A 23,786-nucleotide genomic window follows, 5' to 3' on the forward strand; every position below is an offset into this window, starting at 1 on the left:
ACGGCTTTGGGTGGAGTAATTAGTGTAGTACCTTTGAGGGCCCCACATTTTGGCGAATTTTTCATAGAACTCAGCGCAGGCATGTGTTTCTTGCAAGAACAGGAGTTTGGCCCTGTGATGTTCGGCCTGAAGCTGTAGTTGTCTAATTTTCTTATAGTTTCCTAGGCCACGCATATTCCAGCTCATGAATGTCAAGGTGTCCTCCGTCAACAGATTAGGGGTGTTTATTAGGGGTTGCGGATAAATAGGGTGGTAACCCCCATAGTCGGTTCATCGGGTGACTAGACCTGCAACAGTGTCAGATCCACACTACCCTTTGCACCACCTCTTCCGTGAAAACCAAGCCTTCTTTAACATAAAACCCAACAGTGCGCACCCCCTCCCATGTCACTCCCCCAAACAGAGGAATGATAACCCCATACCCAAACAACCAAATCCAAACCAATGGCATCTACGCCCGGGGGGCCTGTGAACTGGCCTGGCGGAGATGCTCCGGACCGGAAGGCAATGTAAGGATGAACATGGTGCCTAGTGATGGTATCGTGCACTACCCGGGCAGAGCCCTACCCAGGTGGAGACCCGATCGCACAATAGCAACAACAGTTTGGTCAAGATTGGGAGGAGAAGCCTCCCAATCAACCAGGTCATGACAGTATACAGGCTTAACAACACATATTAAAGGGACATTGTAGAAGCGAATGAGCGCTGTAGAGGGGAGTTAGACTAGAGAGGGCTTAGAAGCGGGCCCAGAGGTCTACCCTAAGGTTGAGAGGGGTCACGTGTTAATTTGTTGATTGCACATTTCTGGGGCCAGAGAGTATCACATGCTGAACACAATCGGCCAAGGCCATCACCATGGCAATGAGGACCCCAACCAATTAGTGGCTGTTTTTAGTAATAATTTGAAGGGCACCATACCAGTGTTAGTTGAGTGCCGCTGAGGGGGATCTAATTGGAGAAGCGTTCAGCGTTGAAACCAAGAGGCTACCTCAGGGCTCAAGGGCAATCCAAGGACCAGGACATGCATGTCTTGGGTAACCAGGACACATAGGTAGGGAGTGGTCCCTTCCAACACTCATTCAACAACTAGGGGCTACAATAGTGAGTCGAAGTCCCAGAACATAAACAAACAATTAAGGAACCTAGCGGTAACAGTATGTGTTGCAGACAAGATTCAGCCAGGGAAGTGTTCATCAAGGAATCTGGTGGCCTCCTCTGGGATTGTAAAAAAATACACCAGGTTAGAATGTTCGATTCTCAATTTGGCAGGGTACAGCATGGCGTATTTGACCTGCAGGTCTCGCAGCCTCCTTTTCACCACCAGACAGGTTTTACGTTCCCGTTGGACCGCCACCGAGAGGTCTGGGTATAGGTGGATCCTGGCAGCACCCAGAAGTAGTTCTCCCTTGGCTCTTGCCGCTCTAAGGAGGGCGTCATGATCACAGAAATTTAGGACTCTAGCTATAATGGGTCTTGGTGTTGCACCCAGTCTGGGTTTTGCCATGAGGGCACGGTGGGCTCGCTCGATTGCAAACTGAGGGGAAAGCTTTGGAGAATCCAGCATTTGTAATAAAATGCGCTCAACATAGTCCTCAATGGGTTCCTCTATGCCATCCTCGGGTACTCCAATAATGCAGAGGTTGTTACGCCTCGAGCGAGATTCGAGGTCCTCGTTCTTTTTCTCAACCTCGGTGACTCGGCCAGAGAGTGCAGAGACCTCTGCTCTGAGGGAGCTCAGGTTATCCTCAGCGGTGCCCACTCGTGTCTCGATCTCGGCAACACGGCCGTCGGTCCTTTCTATGTGGGCCTTGATGGAGGATATAGTGCTGTTCATGTCGTCAAGCTTGCTGTGGAGTGTGGTGAACCCCTCCCAGAAGTATTCCATTATTTTTTTAGACTCCGCCGGGTCTGATGTTGATGAATTGGGTGGGTCCTGACCAGATGCCCCCCCCAAGCCCCGCTGAGGACTTTGTGAACATGTTGATCGAGCTTTGCTTCTTTCCAGTACCCTTGGTCATGCTGCCAGGAGAAGGGTGGGCCCGGGGCCCCAGGGGGGTGGTGACGGCGTCGGGGCAGATCGCGGGTGAGGCCTCAAGGGAGGGTCCGATGTTATTGTGGGCACACAGAAGACCACAGTATCAGAGTGGAATACAGCGCTGTGGCAGTCTACGGGGTTTCTGGTCACCGTTGCCTGCAGGATCGAGGACCAGGAGTGCAGGTCCCACTGACAATCCCGAGTAAGGGCCAAGAGCCAGGGGTCAGTGCACCGTAGTCAGGGTGGAGAAAGGAGTGGCTGTGGGCACCTCTGTAATTGAGTGACTTGGGAGGATTACTCCACGTGTCAGAAGGCAGGGTGGCCAAAGTACTCCTGCACAGTGAGTGTGTGTCCTGAGAGGCAAACAGGGTGCCGGGACCCGGCAGCGAAGAAGCAGGCAATGCAGAGGATTTGTGGATCCCAGGACACTCAAGTAAAATGGGAGAACCAGTCGGCACACACCACTGTGGAAGGGACCAACATGGAGTGCCTCCAATCACAGTCCAACAGAGCCAGGGGCCCGGGAGAACAGGTGGAGAATGTGGACGTAGCCATGGCAGGCGTAGCGGAGTAAGGCCCATGCGCTGATGTTTGATCAAAGGGTAGCTGGGACAGTGCCTGGAGGGGGCCCCGCAAGGAGCCAGTGCTTGATACTGTGTGCCGGTAGTGAGAAGCCACGTGGGACGCTGGAGCCCAGTGCCCGTAGAGACAGCGACCCCCCGGCAGCATCCACCAGGCTGCCCCGGGGGCGCAGAGTGACTGGGATGGTAGAGGGGCCGCAGAGCGCGGCACCAGCCGCAGTGGATGCGGGTGATGAAGGGCCCAGACACCGCTCCCACTCTCGGAAGGGGAGGCGACGTGGGTCAGAGCCAGCGCCACTTCAGGGCAGGTGGGGAGGGTGGCCAGGGGCTCCCGAACACTCACCGAAGCCGTGAGGGGAAAGGGCGTCCCCCGAGCCGGCCCCCAGACAAAGGACCTCCCGACTCGGTCCCGCAGGGACTCCAGGAGACAGCACGCCGCCTGGGAGGGCGGCGGAGCAGACAGCTCTGGGTTAAGATGTGGCCCCCACGTCCCAGTCAGGGGGCCGGTGCCTTCAAGCGGGCCGCCGTATGTCATCACGGAGTGGGGGATAGGGCAGCGTCACGCCACAGAGCGCCCCTCCACCACAGCAGGCCCCAGATCCACGGAGCCTCGGGTGCACAGTCCTGGGGCAAGCAGGCGGGACGGAGCAGCGCCAGCTCCCGGCCCGATTTCGGGATGCTGGATCTCCGCAGCAGCGCTGACCTGAGAGGCGCGTTCGGGCAGCACCCGCCCGAGGTTCCCAGCAGTAGGATCGGGTAGCTGGAGCAGAATTTAGCAGGGTACCAAAGCGAAAATTAATATAGGAAGGCGCCTCACAGGACGGAGCACACAATCAGGCGGCCATCTTCACCGAGCGCAACAGCGACCCCCAGATAATACATTTTAGAAATATAGTCAGCGGCAAAGTAAGAAGTCAAAAGTTGGGAGTTGAGAATAGGGCTAGGGGAATGCAGAGCCAGGCAATTATTTAGAAGGGAAAATAAGCAACAAGAATGGATGAAGAGCGAGGTGATGACATAATGATAATTAAGTTCTTTGGTAAATAATGAATCAAGATTGTAGGAAGAGTGAAGAGAGGAACACACAGCTAGGTTGGAGGGGGGTGTATTTCTTCTATCTCCATTTGTCATGTGCTCAGTCCATCCGATAGAAGTGCTCCACATGCACTTTGATGAGATGTAAAGCTGGCACTTGGGGATCACAGAGAACTTCCTATGATTGGCTAATATGGTCTGGTATTAGTTATGTTATGGTGAAGCTTTCCCAGCAAATTGTTCTTTCTTCTTGAGAACCAATGAATGCAAGACACGCTTGGTAACTTTAGGATTATTAAAACAGATATTGCTATAGTGTTTTGCTAATCATACCACAGCATTCTCTTTTAGCAGAATGTCACTTCATATTTAGCTTTACCTGGCATCCAATGTGCAGTGTGCTAGGGCACTATCACCAGGTACGAGTGAACAATGAATACCAGGTTATTTACACATTTACATTTTGAAATCAGTCAGCCCCAAGAGCAGCAGAAGACTTCATACCCAGAAACGGTGAGTCTGGAGAGTGTGTGTGGGTGTGTGTGTTACCTTTCTGGTGCTGTTCCTTCTGGGCTGCATCATTATTTGTTTGGGATGCCTATTTATGGCATATTTTGCTATGTGCCTCCACTGAGCTATATTAGCTATGCCCTTCCCTGTTTTGAATTGCTGCACTCAGTTAGGATTGGTATGCTATACTGTGTTATGTTATGTTATTCTATGCCATGTCTTGTTGTAAGCTGTGCAAACATGTTTTTAATGACTTTCTCTGTAGGGATCAATGTTTTATTTTCCCGAACTAAATGCACGTTTGCTAGGATATGACCAAGTGCTACTGTATGAACTCATTCACTCCTTTTTGCGAGAGGGAGACTATGTTGTTGGATTCCTTTTGTACTTGCTGGTCAGATCACATTATATTATATTGAGGTTTCATTAGAATGTTGTTCTTTAAATGTCTAATGTTCAAGCTCATTTGCAGCAGCCACAAATAACAGGTAGCAACCCCCTAAACACGACAACAAAAAAAGTAAAGAAAAAACAGAGGTGTTGACTTGGAAATCTATTCCCTTAACTGGACAATACACCCCTGTTTTGATATAACATTTGCATGATGCCCTCTATTAACAGGACGCAGTAAATGCAATCCAGGTGGAGAATGCTAGTCAAAGGCTGGATTATGCAAATTAACTCCCATAAACGCCCAGCTTCAGCCTAAGAGAATTCCTACCTCACGCTCCCATATAACCATCTCTCTACATATATAAAGCAGAAAATGTGTTAATTTGTCCATTATACAATTCCACACCGTTCCACCAATCTGCATCAAATTCTGTTTAGTCACCTGTTTGGACCCTGCAGGGATTACTGGATACATGGCATGTGGACACCCCACCCCTTTCCATGGATTTCGGCCCCTTCACACATGAGACAGTTGCCTGAAATTGGCGAAACATCAATGTGCTCGTAGAAGGAATAGACAACGCTCATTTTAAGCATCTTCAGACAGAAAACAAAACTCAAAGGTCTCATGAGCCACGTTTCCAGGCCCTGGGATGCACCGTTTCTGAGATATTTGCACTGCAACACACTGAAACGCACCAGGGTGAGACGACAGGTCAGGAGAGCGCACAGAAGGTCTCACTATACTGCAGCATGCCAACTCTCACCTCCCCTCCACGTGTGCTCTGCGGTATGTCATCCAGCCACAGACACAACCATTCTCAGTGCAGTTTACTTCAGAGTGAAAATCACATCAAGCGATAAGGGACTCGGAACAGCGACCTGTAGGATCATTGATTTTCAACAATTTTGAGTGTTATCATGTCTGTCTGCAGAATCTGTGCGGAGTAAAGGTACTTTTTGCTAGTTGCCTTGGAAGATCTACCAGGACTCAGGAACCTCTTGGAAGGCCGGACCAAGGAAGCCATGGTCGAATTTCCAACTTCAGTTAAATGTGCCCATATTTCAGTCCAGCTGTCCCATCTATAGAACGTGGCCATTGTCTGCCTGTGCAGCAAGTACAGGGGCTTTACATGCTGTGTTTTCTTGGCCATGGTTTCTTAATGCCTTGGCTTACCATGACACTGTGGAAGGCTCAAAAGTCTGGCCAGGTCTACCCCGTAAAAAAGCATTGTGTCCTTAAGCACTTTGCACATGAGCACAAGCCCAGAGTTTTGGTAGCTTTGACATAAACAAGGAAAACAAAACATTTGATTTTCTTTGACGTGCTTTTCCTGGTGCTTTAGCAAATTTGGATTTCCGGCACACAACCACTCCCAAATGTTGTTGGAGGCCTAGGGAAGTAAGTGAAGGGCTTCTTTGCGGTCTGTGTTTTCTTGGGCATGGCTTCAACATGCCCAGGGTCACCATGCAGGGAATACATTCCAGACATACCCGCTGGTGCAGCAAACACCTTTTCTCCAGCTAGCTACACTTTTGGTGCTGCGGCCCAGAGAATAGAGTTGAATCCCATGATAAATTTTGTCTAAATGTACACACACCTGTACATTTTCCTTCTCATACCTCCCTGAGCAGTTTACCTATCCCTCACCCTCATCCCAACTGTCTACCTGACTTTGCGCCACCCTACCATTACTGAATGTTCCATCAGACTCCAACCAGGCAAAAGAGCTCTGTCGCCATACATTATGGTAGGAGGTGCTATACCAATGCAAGATAACATAGCATAATTTGAAGTTTATCTGTTTAGCAGAGCACACACCCTTGCAGAAACACCACCTTCGATTTGTGTTTTAAAAACATGAAAACATCTCTAATAAAGTTAATGGAGCCATTTCTTGGCAGGCTGTGAGTGGAATGGGCCAACCTGATGTTCCACATCCTAGCACAAACAAGCATAGAAGTATGCAAAAATTCTTATATAGTGACCACCAAAGGATAAACTGTAACATCCTTGTCTCCAAAGGATGTCTTAAACCGAATAACATCTCTAATGCAATCACAGTTCAATAAATGCCCTTGCTTGCCCGATCTAGAAAAAAATGGGTCTTTAAGTACAGCCAAAGGGTCCTGAAAGTGCAAGACTTCCTCCAAAAGGCAGACCTCATAACATGCAGCTGCGATTCCCCAGCAGCAAAGAAGGAAAAGCAAGCACAGTTCAGCGGATATGTATCTATCTCTCTCTCTCTCTCTCTCTCTCTCCCTCTCTCTCTCACTCTCTCTCTCTCTCCCTTTCTCTCTCTCTCTCTCTCTCTCACACACACACACACACACAAACACACATTGGGCCTCATTACGGGTCCAGTGGTAACCCTGCGGGTGCTACCGGCGGGTAATTGCAGGACCCATAATAATTTACCAGCACCTAACTTCCTAGTGCCACCGGCTCATTACAAGTCCGGCGGCCCCGGGAAGTCAGGCGCAAGCAAATTGTTGGTCCCCATTCCCATACATTCGTATGGAACTCTATGGGAGTGGCGACATGAGAGCATCGGCACCGTTGCTAACGGTGCCGGTTCTCCTGTGAAGAGTCTGCCTGCCGTGGCCGCTGAGCCCAGCAGTGTCAGACCTGTCGGCACAGCGGCCACGGTAGGGAGACACAGAGTTTGCCGATCCGGAAACAAGGGTGCCGATGAGCTTACCGGCACCCTTGTTTCCAAACCGGCAAACTCCTAATGAGGCCCAATGTCTTGTATTGCTTTACTACAGAAAATCATGCATCAATTAGCCTTTCACTACAAACATGTGTGTTGATTTCTTCAGAGAACTACTCATGTCAAAAGTCTGAACACTGTTTGTGACAAAATGACTACTGCTCTGCAAGATAACAAGGTTTATTAGTGGTTTCAAAATTCATACTCAGCCCTACACTACCAATAAACCAAATGTGATCTTAATCATAAAGGTGAAATAGGCACAGCAACAAGCATGATATGCCTCATTTGCCTCTTAAAGTAACAAAGGCAGAAGGCAGGCTATACTCTTCAGAAGGATGGGAGCCAACAAAGAAACATTCAAACAGACATCAAGAGCACTGCGGTATCAAAATAAAAGAAATGCCCAATCAAGAAACCCATCTATAAACATAGGGTTTTAAATTCACTAAAAGAACAAGCAACCTATTAGAAACACTAGCAGATGAACCATAAATGGAAATACAGAGAAAATGTCTAGTGAAAAGGGCACTTGTATAGTGAAGAACATGAGTATGCAGGCAAATAGTCTTTGTAGCAGGTTCAGGTATAAGAGTCCAGTCAGGTCCTGAATGTCCGTCGGGCGCTTAGAACTAAACCAAGGGGACAGAACCATTATAAATACTTTTATGTCTTCTTTCAGGAACTTGACAGGGTTGACCCGGGCTTCTGGGAGTTTTCTTTTGAATCGACAGAGTCAAGCTGTTTCGACAGGATTCAGCAATGCAGTGCAATTCAATAAGCGGCAATGGCTCAAGGCTCATAGAGGCTTTGGAGAAGTGGAAAAGTGCAATCCAGGAAGTTCAAAGGCTTGAAAGTGGCTCTGAGCAGTGTTTCAACTTCAGGGGTGAGCAGGGTCGACCTTCACTTTTGGCATCTAGATGCTTTGCTAGAATCACAATATGTTTTGGCTTAAAAGTGATGCTTTAGCACCACCATGGGAATCTACATAGTTCTGTCTCACAGATGGCGCTCCAGTGTCACACTTAGAATTGGCACCTGGGTGGTCCTTTGACGCCAATATTAGTTTTGGCTGAGATGGTGCTTTAGGACCACCATTACTTTTGGCTGGAATGTAGCTCTCTAGCCGCCCTACTATAAGTGTTGGCTCCTCAGTGGGCTTTTGTATGGAATGTGTCATGAAACAGACACACTGAAAGCTTAAGGCAGGGCAAGGGAATGCAGGGACGCTGTCTTGGCCGTGTACATTTAGACATCCAGAACTCCTGCCTGGTTTTTCTTTATGGGACCCTGGGGGACACCTCTACTGCAAAATGCATTCCCCTTGCCAAAGTCATGCCTCTTCCCTTTTCCAAAGCATTTGTTTAATGCATTTTATATTGTCTATGCTGTGCCCTGTTTTGAAGCGCTACATTCAGTTAAGTTTGGTATGCTAAACTGCGTTATGTCATGCTACACTATGTCATGTTTTTAAGCTACAGAAACATGTTGTGTATTAATTTGCTCATTGGGATCAATGTGTTCTATTTCCAAAGCAAAAGGCAAGTTAACCTGGAACATACCTGAGTGCTGCTGTTTTCTTTTTACTTGCATGTGTATGCACCTATTAAATCTGTTGATGTTGGTTTGTATGTCGAGGTTTCAGTATAATGTTTTACTTTAAATGTCTAATGTTCAAGCACCTTAAATCATCTATAAGGCAGCTGGTGGCACTCTGCTAAATAAGCAAATATTTTAAAAAAGGAACAGAAGGTAAACATGGAAATCTACTGTGTTAGCTAGACCCTACACACTTGTTTTGACCTAACATTCTGATGATGTCCTCTATTAACGAGACGCAGTAGCTGTAGCCAGGGTGAGAAGGCTAGTTAAAGGCTGAATTATGTACATTAACTCCCATAAGTGCCCAGTCCCCTACTAAGAGGATTCCTGCATCACACACCACAATAACCATTCCAATAAAGTCCCTGGCTGGAATTAGGAACCTCCAGGAAGCCTGCACTGCTCCCAGGGAAGCTGTTGGTGAAATCCCACCCTCAGTTAAATGCTCCCATATTTCCTTCCAGCTTTCCCATCTGTAGAACCTTCCCATTCATGACTTAATGGAGTACGTAGAAGGGTTTTACTGGCTGTGTTTTCTTAGGCATGGTTTTAACATGCCTTGGCTCACCATGACACTGTGGACGGCTCACAAACCTTGCCACTGTTCAGCCAAAGACAGTCTTTGTGTCCTGAAGCACTTTGCCCAGAAGCACAAGCCTAGCATGTCATGCCTGCGCCATGGGCGCACACATTGGCAACCATCATGGACTATTTGTTATTCATTTATCTTCAGAATACTCTTGGAACAACCCCTATTCACACTTTGGTACTTAATTCCCATTTGCATGACTTTGGTGCTTTCTTATTCAACTCAACTAACTACATGTACCACAATGCACCTTGCTACAGCTATCAATTCCTGGCCATTCCCATTCGTCAGCATTGGAACCACAATCCCCAGAAGCCCTAGGGATCAGTGCTGCTTCCACCATCTCAGGACCAGAGAGGGAGAAGGCAGATTGTATTCAGTTGTGCTGCTCCAGGTGCTGACAATTAGCCTGCCTCAGTACAGGGCAGGGCGGTATTTAAGAAGCTGCCTGCTGGAGCTCAGTCTCTTGCATTAAGAGTCCTCCCAGCCCCTTTTTGTCTTTTGACTCGAATTTGTATGCTGTTCCTGCTGCTGCATTTTCCTGCTTTTGTTCCAGTGCTCTTTTTGGGCTCCCTGCCTCACAGCCTGCTACACCCTGCTGCCTACAGCCTAGCCTTTTGGGCTCCCTGCCTCACAGCCCTGCTCCTCTCGGCTTCCTGCCTTGCAGCCTGCTACACCCTGCTGCCTACAGCCCTAGCCTTTTGGGCTCCCTGCCTCACAGCCCTGCTCCTCTGGGCTTCCTGCCTTGCAGCCAGTTACACTCCGCTGCCTATAGCCATAGCCTTTCGTGCTCCCTGCCTTGCTCTTCTGCTCCTCTGAGCTTGCTCCTAGCTGCGCTGCTCCGCTGGGCTCCCTGCCTCACAGCCTACTACTCTCTTCTGCTTTCAGCCCTGACCCTCTGGTCTCTCTGCCTGTTCCTTTGGGTTCGCTCCTTGCTGCCCTACTCCTCTGGGCTCTATCTGCCGCCTACTACAGCTCTCAGTCCTGCTCCTCTGGACTCTGCCTGCCTTGCAGCCTACTACAGTCCTCTGCAATCCGCTACAGTTTTGCTGTACCTTGTACCATTCGGTACTGCAGCCCTGCTTCCTTGTTTGCAGCCCCTCTCTTTCCTGGCTGCTGCTCCCATGCTCTCTTCCTTGTTTGCAACCCCTTGTTCTTGATCCCTGTCCTTCTCTTCCTTGACTCCTCTGTCCTCCCCTTTAGTTTACCTATTTCTATTGTACTGTTTCTTCCTTCATTCCCTTCTGCTTGATTTCTCTTAGACTTCCTTGTCCCTGGTTATTTCTGTTCTTGTCTCTCTTGTGCCTTATGTTGATCCTTTGTACAGAGCTTGACTGTTGGTTTCCGGCAGGCAACCTCTGCCCCTTCCCTTGTCGCGTTTTCTGTTTAACAGACACCCACAGCTGTTGTTCCCAGCCATGAGCAGACAGAGTGGGCCTCTGTAATAGTAATCCGTGCAGAAGGCTGGAGTTTCCAAAGGTCCGTGGAACACTCTTTTTCCATATCTGCATACTCCCCAAGAGAGAATCCAGTTTGTTTGTATCTTTGTATTTCCTGCCCCTTTCTGTTCACAACTACAGTTGCCTACTTTTCTTTCTTGATGAGTTTCCTGCTGTGTGCGTACTTATCTGTCACCTTACATCAGCACAGCCACCCAAACCCTACCTGGGGGCCCTGTGCCACTCTTGACAGAGTGCCATCCTTGAGATAGCATTTGGTGAAGTGTAGAAACATCTCCTTATGGTAACCATGACATAAACGAGGAAACGAGGAAACTAAAAAAAAAAACTAAAAAGGTGTTTTGCTCACTTTTCAGGGAGCTTTTGCAAACTTGGTAAATGTGCATTTCTGATACACAACCCCTCCCAAATGTTGTTAGGAGCCTAGGGAAGAAGGTAGAAGGGCTTTGCTGTCTGTGTTTATTTGGGCATGGCTTCAACATGCCCAGGCTTACCATGACACTGTGGAAGGCTCAAAAGTCTGACCACTGCTGAGCGAAAAACAGGTTTTGTGCCCTTAAGCAATGTGCACAGAAGCACAAGCATAGGGCCTGGTCAAGTATAAAATCCTTGTGGCAACCTTGACATAAAAGTCTACCCTATAGTCATAATTGGGATGCTGGTGGTGGTTAATGTCATTTTCGAGGTAATCTTGTTTATGAGGGTGACTCTCCTCTGTCTGGTGAGGTTGACTAAATTAGTTGGGTAGAACAAAGAGTAAACGTGCCCTGCCCTAATGGAATAGTTAATAGATTTTGTCATTTGGACACGGAATGAGCATTAATGAGAAGGCAACTCAATGTGTGGTTGCTTTCTATCTGATCTGGAGGATGGTGTTATTGGGTCTTTAGTGTGTGGTGAAATTCACCCAGCAAGTTGCTATAAAAGTTCTGCTTAGGATTGTAATTGTATCCCTAGCCAGAATAGCTAGTTGCTTGAGCTATTTGGTTATAAATGCTATTTTATTAAGTTACAATGAAATATACCTAGCTCATAGGTTGCAGAACCTAACATTACTGGAAGTGCACTCGCAAGTGCTAGCAAGGAGCCAGCTAGGAGCCTGTTTGCCATGAGGATCTACTTCAGTCATTTTCTTGTGTTCAAGTCTTTTGCAGCATTACAGTTTTGAAAGAAAAAAATGAAAAAAATATTTTTTCCACTTGATACTTTCACTACTTAAGAAGCGTGCGTAAGTGCACTCGCAAGTGCCAGCAAGGAGCCAGTGGGAGACTGTTTGCCTGTTCGCCATCTTCGCGGGCAAGTGGGAAAATAGGTGATCTATTACGAAGTTTTTTTTTTAACAGGTGCTTGCTGTGTTTGTCTATGTCCCCAACTAAATCTAGGAGTGCTCCGACCTCGCGGAAGATAGAGAGGTATACCTACACTCGTACAGGGCAGGTCTCCAGGAAAGAAAGCATGTCGGGTGCTGGGCAATACAATTACATACTGTCTGCCCCCCTCATTTTCACGCCAGTTAAAGGCATCTTAAAATTGGCGCTGGCGATGCCGCTTACTCCCTCCTCTCCAACTCGCTCAGATACCGCTCTCCCCTACTAATTGAGTCAGGAACCTTAGATTTGAGTCAAATGGAACCGGACATAGTTTGCAGCTGCCCCTCATCTAAAGATGTAGACATGGTGAAAGGGAAAGAGCCGGCACCCGCTCTTTTCCCTGTCGCCATTGATATTTTGGAAAGCTCCTTAAAGGCCCTCTCCCAATACCCCCGGAGTCAGGAGAATGTGTGGGAGATATTGTCGGGGCAAAGAGAGGATCAAGGGGGTATTGGGATTTCAGGGAGAGACATGGATGAGCCTTTACTGGGGAGTATTCTATTAGAACTAAAACTGCACACAACCCTGCTGAATAAACTCTTAGGGGCAGTGGAAATGGAGAGACACCCGGAAACGCGTGGCACAATTGAGAAATGTCCCAGTAGGGGGTCCCAAACTGACGTCTGTGCTCCTTCTATTGTTAGCCCAAGCAAGTTTCCCTATGCTGGTACATTGGTAACTCCGGTGAACAAGTCAAAAGGTAACGACCCTCTTGTGTCTATTAACCACCAGGTAATTGGCAATAATCTTGTTTGCTCTTCCCCTTTAAAAAAAAAAACATGTCTCCCTTGGCAAAAAGGAAAACAAGTAAACATACATATAGTAAAGACCAGATTAAGAATTCCAGAAATTCATGGCAAAATTTGATAAACGCTGACATGATATGCCCGGATAGATCTTACTACCTCGATATTTCAGGAGAAGGAGATGCCATATGTAACCGGGATGGAGGAGTTTTAGCTCCATACACCATCACTGATAATATGAAAAAAATAAAATTAAAATAAAAAATAAGAGTGAAAATGGTAGTACAAAAAGACAAACCTAGTATTGGGCAGCAGAAGGTCATTTTGCTGAAATATTTTCCCAAAATACTGGTCACCGACCAAACGGCAGTCGCAACTGATGTCCCTGCTGCGTCTATTGTGTCTCTTAAAGACAAAATAGCTTTTGACACAGGGAAAAACCATAATAAAGAAACTGTGGGGCCTCATATTAACAACATAGTGCACAGCAAGGTTAGCCTTTCCACAATAGTTACACCTATGAAATTTGTGGATTTAACTGACCTGTCAAGTACAGCCCACATTCGTTCGGTAACCAATCAAGGCACTAGTCTGACCAATCCATCCCACACCTTTAGGGGTAAAACAGATCATGGGCCTCAGGTTATAACATCTTGTAACACAACTAAACCCACAACGTTTATGGAAAGGGACAAAGTGAAGCTGCATGATAATCAAGATTTACAGCCGGGGGCTGAGTACTTGATGGAAAAAATTGTTAGGAGGGTTGTGAAAGAAATAATGGCTGACTGCACAGAAGTCCATAAAATCACTTCGGGTCAGGAGAATGAACCTAAATCAGGTTCCAAAGAACAAGCAACAGTAGAAGTGGACATGCAAAGTGAAGAACCTGTAAAACTCGCAGCAACTGTTAATATCCTGGGTTCGTGGGGGTCAATAATCACTGATGTGGGATGTCAGGCGGAAAATCCACTGTTGAAGCAAACAATTGAGATGGAGGGAGTTCCCGGGGACAAACAAACTAGTAGTCTCACAATTAAGTTTTTGGCGGCCAAACCTACTTGTAGTAACCAACAGCATATATGGAATCAGTCTGACAAACATGTTTATAACAAACATTGTAGCCCCTCAGTGGATTGGAGGCCTGACTCCCCGAAAATGGTTCACAATAGTGATTTAAGGGCTGTTCAATGGAGGCAGCCTCGTCATCTTGACTACCCGAGTGTTCTACTGTATTATTTGTTTGAGTACAGGGGTCCTGACTCACTGAACAGGTGGAGAATACTCGCACTATTGAATGAAATCCCTGCCCTGAGAACTATATCATCTGCTGATATGAAGCTGGTGGACTTCATTCATCCTGTGCGGTTGACCACGTCCGGTTTGTCTTTAACACAAGATCAGTGTACAATGCCTTCTTACAGCAAGTTGAGGTCTTCAACAAAATGGGCTATGATGTGTTGTGATTTTCTCTGGGTTTTTTTAAGCCAGGCAATGACTCTCAGAGACTCCATCCATCAGTTAAAGGATTTAAAATCAAACCTTTAATAGTAGGGAAATCTCCATTCTCTCATGGACAAGGGGCCATGGTCATCTAGTAAATTCTACAGATTTATGTGCGAGTCTTGCCACTTATTCGCTTTTATGTCTTCAGGAAACCTGGATGACTTTCCTGTATACTTTGGATGGATTTGAGTGTTTTTGTGAACCCGTCACTCATGGCCTTCTAGGTCGACCTTCTGGTGAGATGTACTTACACAGCGCAGGGATTCATGGCCATTAGGATTGACTCTGCTCTAGGTATTGTACACTTATTGGTAGTAAACATTTACTGGTCCCCTAAAAACAACGTGACTTAGCACTTAGACCTTCTGAACAATTTTGTGTCGGAAGAAATGTCAAATTGCAATGGGCTGCAGATTGTGGTGGCTGGGGATCTGAATACTCATATTGAACATGTCAAGATTGCTGTGGATCGGGAAAATCTGTTGGGTAGTGACATGAGTAGAAGTAGAAAATCAGAACAGGTAAAATTATGGGGCACCTTTTGTCACCATTGGGGACTCACAGTGTTGGTTCCCGACCTGGTCAGACTGCCTCAACTCCTCAGTGATTGATTATATTTTTATGACTCACTTTCTACTTGAGGCGACTTCCACATTTAGAATATTGTGTTCTGAGCTCAGTGATCATAGCATGTTGGTGTTAAATTGGGACTTGGGCTTAAAACAGAAACCTAGCTTCTGTCAAGCAACAAATCTATTTGTAAACCCGGCTAAAACAAGGATAAAATGGCACTAAGGGAATGGTAAGAAAACCAACAAACTTTTTGTGGAAAAGAATGCCCAATCTACAATCCAGGAAAAGCAAACTCTTTACACCCATGATTCCTTGGGGTCGCATTTGGACAAAATAATAAGTCCTACAGTAAACAAAAGGGTAATTAGGCCAGCAATTGGAGTTAAGCATAGACATAGATATAATAATCAAGTTAGAGAATTAAAAAATGCCAGGAATAGGGCAATCAGACACATTAGAAATGCAGGCCTAAGTTGGGCTTTTATTTCCTCTGAAATAAAGAAGCTGAAGTTGAAACGCAGAAATTGGTTAAAGAACCATAAGATGACCCTTGTTCAAGATGACAATGAAACTATGTTGGCTGCCCTAAGGGATGGCTCCAGCAGAAATGGCTCTTAATTAATAAACTAGAGACAAACCAAACTACTCCACAGATTAATCCTACTAGTGAACAAGTTTGGTCAGGACACTTTGGGGAAATCTGTGTCCAGAATGAAGTGTCCAAAAATTGAGATTCCTCTCTACTGCACTCAAGTTCACGGTCGAAGCAATTAAGTCACAAATTAAAAATGAGACTGGTTTGCGAGCTCTCGCCCCTAGCAACATATCAAATGCTCTGTTGAAGGGGGACAGTGGGGTTTGGGCAAAGGTTTTGTCCTTTCTGTTTGAGGACATCATTAGTACAAAGATTATACCATCAATCTGGCATCTGTCATATATTGTACCATTTTATAAATCTGGGGACAAATATATCTCCAAGAACTATCGTCCAATTACGATCCTGGGTGCTGATTCCAAGACTTTTGCAGGATTAATGTTAAATACAGGAGTGGGCAGAAAATAACACAATCTTGAGTGTACAGCAGTTTGGGTTTAGGAAGCAACTGGGAATGGACACTGGGGGCCTACTACTTTCCATTTTACAGCAGAGAGCATGGAAAACTGGATCTTCGCCAATATATCTATCTGCCCTCGACCTTTCGATGGCATTTGACTTGGTGGACAGAGATACCTTATGGCAAAAACGATCTGGGACTCCCCTGTAACATCTTGTCAATATTAATTCATCTGCATAAGGACTCTCATGTGCAGGTCATCTTGAATCTGGAGGGCTTATTGTCGGGTCCAATCAAAATAAATCATCAATGGCTTAAGATAGAGATGCATATTTGCCCCTACGTTATTCAATCTTTATGCGTCGGATGCAGGTGATTGTCTGGATGGGACTCTTTTATTCCATCGAAAATCGACGGGAATAGGGTTGCATGGTGTGCTTATGCCAACGACTTTCTTCTCTTTGATCAATCCTCTAAAGGACTGCAGCATATAATTTCGGCTTTTTGCGCCTATATCAAGCAAAATCACCTTAAAATTAATGCAGGCAAAACAACTATTATGAAACTGAGTTCCTGCAAATCATTGAAGAATTATGATTGGTACATACATCACGTAAAGCTTGAAGTTAAAAGTGAAATGACATTTTTGGGCTTCCCCATTTTTGACAAATTTAGGAAAAACCTATACCAAGCCCATCTGGAGCATAAAATATCGTTACAGATTAACCAGATGAAGAAAGTCGGCAGGAAATTTTGTATATTTTCACTGATCACCCTAATACGCTTTTATAACCTAAAGGTCATACCAAAAATAACATATGGGCTTGAATTTTATCCTGATTCCAGAATATCTATGCTTGGGAAATCTGAAGCTAACATTTGGAAAAGTGTATTGTTCTGTTTACCGACCACAGTACCTATTGAGGCAATACAGTACGAGCTGGGTCTATTGTCTTTGGGATGTGATGTTCTGCGGCAACAATTGTCCTTGTTTAGAAGACTGATAGTAAACTCAGGTGACAACTTGCACAGTCTGCTGGGTGGTGACCTTTTACAGGGGAACTCAAATGTTGCTGCTCTTAGAAAACTGCAAACATTGAGCCTTGCAACGCTTGATGAATTAGGTCTATCTCGTAATACCTTGATAGAAAATCGGGTCAGGGTAAAAAAATTATTATAATTCTCTGACTGGATTGCTACAATGGAGAGAGTAACCTCTAAAAAATTGTTTGCACAACTGGTTACCCATCAAAAAGGGTTGAGAGAGTTGGAAACCTATCTAAAAAGATTTCCAAATAAAAGGTGGAGACATTGCTATATGAGATTTTGTTTTAATGTTTGTTCAACAGGAGAAATAATGGAAATTAGATCGGGTAAAGGACCCTTGAGAGTATTTTTTCCATGTTGCTTCCGTAACAATTTAACAAAGAAGGAAACAGACACCTGCTTCTTCACTGTAAGGCCTTACTACCGGCTTGTAATAAAATCTTTGGGCAATTTCTGCTGAACCTTGGGTGGGTCAACTCGTCTGCCTGTGGTGGAGCCTGATGCATGGTCCCTTTATATCACTCAAAATAACAGTAGTTGATTTTCTGTCAAGAGTTTGTGTGGTTGTAACAATTGTCAATGGAAACTGTTCAGTGATTCATCTGTGTGAGAGTTAATTGAGTGGTAATGACATCTGGCTCTGTGTTATCATCTGAGAGCTGTTGTTGTCACAAACATCTTGATGCCTATGACTGGATACCCCACTTAAATATAGTGATAGGGAAATCAGACTCTACTGAAAGTAATGCAATTTGGTTAACTGTTCTATTGATTTATTTATTTTTACTAAATTCAGCGGTTTGGTAACGGTTAATGAGATTGGAATATGTATAATGGTCTCCTGTTTAGTATGTTTAATGTGAGGAAGGTTCTTTTTAATGAGTTGTGCTATTCCTTGAACATGTGACCACAAAAGTGATGGGTGGAACTACTGGCATTGTTCTGGGCAACCTTCCACACCACCGTTTTTTAGCCTGTCTGCGCCATTGCAAAAGGGTTCCAGCCATATGCAAATCAGTCAGCTGCCGCCACCAATGGTAGCAGCCCAGCCCAAACTTTTAGGCCAGGTCCCCTCTGCACAGAAACACAAGCAACCCCAGACATGTTTCAGCCTTGTTGGACCTCCTCAGTGAGGTGCAGCTTGGATCCCTATGGCGCAGCGAGCAAGGGACCCACGTCTGGGCATACCCTCTCTCACATGGTGAGACAAACTGTGACCACAAAAGTGATGGGTGGAAGGTTACAAATGAATCTGAACCACTGGCATTGCTCTGGGCAACCTTCCACACCACTGTTTTTTAGCCCGTCTGCGCCATTGCAAAAGGGGTCCAGCCATATGCAAATCAGCCAGCTGCCGCCACCAAGGGTTGTTGGACCTCCTTTTTGTTTTGCTAAAGTCACCCCGAGTATGACGGGTATGCCCAGATGTGGGTCCCGAGTCTGCTGGGCCTAGAGACCCACGCTACTCCTCACTGATGACGCCCAACAAGGCTGAAACATGTCTGGGATGCTTGTGGTCTCGTGCAGAAGGGATGTGACCTAGCAGTTCGGGCTGGACTGCCCCTATTGGGGTAGGACCAAGCCAGATTTGCATATGGTTTTTGCCCTTCTGTAATGGCTTGGCAGGCTGAAAAACGATGGTCTGGATGGTTGCCCATAGCTTTGCCCGTGGTTACGATTAATTCAAACCCATCCAGCCATCACCTTTCTGTTTTGCTGCCCATTTCTTGAACATGTATTGTTGTTTTTAGTCAATATTGTTTTTTACTATCAATATCCAATTTACTTGAATTTTATGTACCATTGTATGCCATTTGATTGTGACAATCTGGTATTCTTTTTTCTTTTGTAAAGGTTTGCATGTGCAAACCATAAACAAATAAAATAAAAAATAAAAAATATTTCTGGACACTAGCTCATCATGTCACCTCTTCCCCTCCCCAACCACTTACCCCATGCTCTCCCAACGCATGCTTCTATACACGTCCAACTCTTGGCACCGAACACTTGTCAGCTGACTTGGCAATCTCAGTGCTCTCCTTTGATATAGGGTTTGTTTCTTATAAACTATTCTGGTTAAAGCATCCACACTACTAGGGACCACTTGAGCACCTCTCAGATCCATCAAGCAATCCCTCACCAATTAACTAAACCTAGTACTTTGCTTCATCTGTTCTAGATATTGCCATCACAGCAACACTTCGCTCTAAACCATGTTGTACTCTCCTGAGTCCTACACTCATGCTTACCAATAACGTATCACATTTGAGAAATACCCACCTCTACTTTGACAACCATATCCCCTCACACTCATCCCTATTGCTTTTACTCTCTGATTTTGGTCATTCTATTGTCTAATTTCTCTTTCCTATCACCTGCTTTCCAAACCAAACATTCCTTTCCACAGAAGAAGGTATAGTAATACCCTCAGGCGCAATAAAACCACAATGTTGTTGATGGGTGCAGTAATAATATTGGTTGTTCAATTTATTTGTGAATTGTTTTCATCCTTTATCATCCATGTATTGCTAACCATAGGTGCATTATTTTTTTGCCTCATTCTATTCCTACCAGAAGTTTAGCATCTTTGCATGCCACTTATTAAAATGAGACATGTTGTCTTGGCAGTTTGGTCAGTGTTTAATTGCAGTAACAGACAACACGTGATCTGCGTCTTAAATCATTTAAAATCATTTATTTATGTATTTTAAATGAGGAATATAAATGGAAAGTAAATTATGGTTTCAAGGATATCTAAATTGCAAGCTCACACTTGAAAATCGGGGGGCGTTCTCAGTGCCACTCAGTTTCAGGATAGAAGGGGTGAGGAATAGTTAGGGGCTACACATTTTACTTCACCTAATAGGGTTTTTGCTGATTACTCAAGCATGTAAATGTGCACTTGATAATATTGATTCTCTGTGCTATAGCATTTGTCGCTTACAATTTTCCTTTATAATGCTAAATGCCATTGTTGTAGCAGAGCTATATGTGTGTGGCAGATGACAGCGGACATGCTCTTTATGCAGTTTCCATATTCGGCTTCAGTTCATATAAGGGATGCTTGGAACATTGACAGAGCAATCCATTCCACAAATTGACAAATGTACACAATGGGAATTACAATCACAATTCCATTTGGTAGATGCAGTATATTCGATTGGCAATGCTGATATTTATTGTCTCTGATGAATCTGGTGAAGCCTCCTCCCATGTGACAAGTGGACGGCACCCGCTACCTGATCCTGACCCTTTGGGCGGATATATGAGGGAGGATAACATGGGAGGAGACAACCTTCGGGGAGATGCCATGGCTCCATCGGGTTGGACATGGTGTCCCTCATTTTAACCACCCAATGTCTGAAACCCTCATGAACTATTGCCATGTATCGACTTCTTTTCCCATAAAGAACAAGGAAATCCTTTCCATTCAATCTATGAACCAACCTTGCCAAACTGATGGAAACAACTTTTTCAGTTGAACTTGTCAATCAAGCAGAACTAACTTGCCATCAAAGCCTGTTGAAAATGCTTATTCAAATTCCATGAGTCATTTTTCAGCAATGTACTTCGGTTCCCAGAATCCTCAGAATACTAGGACAAGGAAGAGAGAATGGAGTACAAGGGACCGAAAGCAAAATGAGCCCTGTAGTGTTTTCTGGCACATACTGGTGCCTGGGGAATTTAAGTAGCTCATTCCCAGAATGAAGGACAGCTGCTCTGGTGACAGCAAGGTGGGCTGCATCTCTCTGCGAGGGGCAGAGAACCAAGGAACTGAGACTGGCGTGCTGGAGCCAGGAGGCTCACTGACAGAGAAAGAAGCCGGTGAGATAGAATTTACTGTGGGAGCGGCAGGAGCCAGTGAGGGACCCCTGGGCGTTTGCAGGCAAAGGAAAGCAGCCTTTCACTTACCGGAGCCAAGAGAAAAGCATGTGTGTCAAGTTGAAGCCACAGAAGAGTGACAAATGAAGGAAAGGCAGCCGCAGGAAGGAGGAATACCAAAATCCCTTGTCTGCAAACTGCGATAGAGTTCGCCAACGACAGCAATGACCGGTGAGTCTAGCCAGAAGCAGCGTGGACACGGGCGTATCAGTGAGCACACTGAGGTAGAACATTGTGAAATCATTTAAATGAGAATGAGATAAAGAAGGGGCATATTGAAAAAAGGGAACTTAAATCTCAAGAGAGCCCCTTTTCTAATGTGTGTAATCATAGGGATATGTTACCCAACATTATATACAAGCCACTGTGGGAGCGGGCAAAGACCCTCAGTGAAGCAGAAGCCGTAGCAGGAGAGTATATCAGGCAATTTCAAGCCTTTGAAACCAAAAGTCTTGGCAGGAGAGTATACTAGGCAATTTGAAGTGTGTGAAACTAGAAGCCCTCGCTGGAGAGTGTACCAGGCAACTTCAAGAGTGTGAATCAGAAGTCCTGGCAGAAGAGTATACCAGGCAAATTTCAAGTGTGCGAATCAGAAGTCCTGGCAGGGCAGTACACCAGGCAATGTCAAGTGTGTGAAACAGGAGTCCAGCCAGGAGAGTATACCAGGCAATTAGAAAATATTGTGTTGGTCTAGAAAGAAGAAACAACATCACCCCAGAGAGGGAAATGCCAGGTGTCCTGAAAGGAAACTAAAATTGTAAAGCCTAACAGTTTTTGTATGCAAGTGTGGTAGTTGGCCAGAAGGTGCCCAAAGAACTGTTATGAATAAAAACCCTCAAGGAGCATATAAGAATCCTAGGGAAGGGAACAACCCTCTGGAAACAAGAATATTCTTCCATGAAGAACTTTTGTTTGAATCATTTTGCCTTTATGAACACTTTATTATAAACCTTCTGAGGTTAAAGACATTTCCCTTGTCACCTTATTGTTTATTTTATAGTGCAAGGGTCACAATAAAACTTTGGACACAGGACAGTTTTGTTTTGACATCCTGACACAGACAGACCCTTAATTTTGGTATAGTTACGGAAATTCCTCTTAGAGCAGGGTCAGAGAGGCCTTTTCCCAATACCTTATATTTTCAATAAAAGTCTTTAACCAAAAACATGGCACTCTTCTGTCCGACTTTCATTCCTGATTCCTCACACTGTCCACCCATCCCTTTGGTGCTACATCCTAAACAAATATATACATTACACAGCCACACTAGTGGCTGTGTAGTTATGGCTAAGTTGCTGTTTCCATAGGAAGAGCACTTTTTGGGCCGCCTATAACTCTGCTCCCCCCTTTACGAATCCTCACCAAACTTTGCAAAAAAAAGTAAATGGGCCACTCTGACTTATTCTGCAAAGTTGGGTGAGGATTTGTCTAGGGGGGGAAATGCATAGGGGGGTCCCAAAACTTCTTTTATTCCAATAGGCTGAATGGGGGAAAAACTTTGCGCACGGCTAAAGGCCAAACTGCGGGATGGATTTTCACCAAATTTGCGCCAGCGGCAGGGACTTGGTCCCGAAAGCATGCTTTTGTAAATTTGGTGACAATCCGTCCAGTAGTTTCCTTAAAAACGATCAAAAAGTATGTCTCTAAAAATTAGTGATATCTATGTCCTCTCCGCGGTCACACTTCCCTGTTCGCTCTGTGGCGAAGAATTCAATTGGCTATTCTGTGGCGTGCTGCCCGCGACCATGTTGCGTTTTCAACGATTGGTTGTGCCACAGCGTGAAGTGCGCCATAATCTTTCGATACAGCCGCCATGTTTACTTTGTTTTCTGTTGTACGCGCTCATCGCCGCTAACATACATAAACGAAGAAGACACCAATGCACTTGTTACACTTATGGAACACTGTTTCGATAGGTGAGCATTAATGAGATGTGGCAGTACAAAGTCAAACATTGATGTATTTTTGTTACCACTGTCGTACGGTACAGTGGGACTTGCTACTCATTGTACGAAATGAACTTACTGCATCCATGTTAAAATACATAAACAACATTACTGCGGTCAGACTGGCGGCCTACAGTTTAAAATCTAAGCCAGCCACCTGCACTATTTCATATACACAGCACTTCTGCACGTGTACGGGAGTAGCGGTTCTCATGAACAGTTGCTGATTTGTTGTTGCAAAATGAGAATGTATTTCCATTCGGAGTGAAGGTCACTTGATTTTGGCTTTTCAATTCGAGCTCAGTACGGCCACATATTTGTTGGCACTCATAAGGGTCACTTGTTTTTTAACCTTGAGCTACAGGGAAAAAGCAGAAAGAATGCAGGGAGTAACAGTTAGAAAAACATATCGTTTGATAAGGTTATGCTTCAAAAACGTTGTACCGAACATGAAATACCAGTCCCCAAAGAGGCACTCTTCCAAATATACTACTGGCTGACTGTTCTGAACGCAATGTAGGAGGTCCACATCATGTAAGTTTATTTTTCACACCTATATACCGAACTTGCTTTAAATTCTTCCTTTCGAAAAGAAAAAAAATATTTTTCCTAATGAATTACAAGGTTTCTGTGCCGTTGAAATTGTTTTTCCCCATATGGACATGGCACATTGTCGCTGTTTGTAGGGTTCCACTACATTTCCCCAAATTAAATTAATATTTAGTAAAAATGGTATATGTTA

This window comes from Ambystoma mexicanum, chromosome 5q (genome assembly GCF_040938575.1).
Source record: "Ambystoma mexicanum isolate Mex_15411 chromosome 5q, UKY_AmexF1_1, whole genome shotgun sequence".
Taxonomy (NCBI): domain Eukaryota; kingdom Metazoa; phylum Chordata; class Amphibia; order Caudata; family Ambystomatidae; genus Ambystoma; species Ambystoma mexicanum.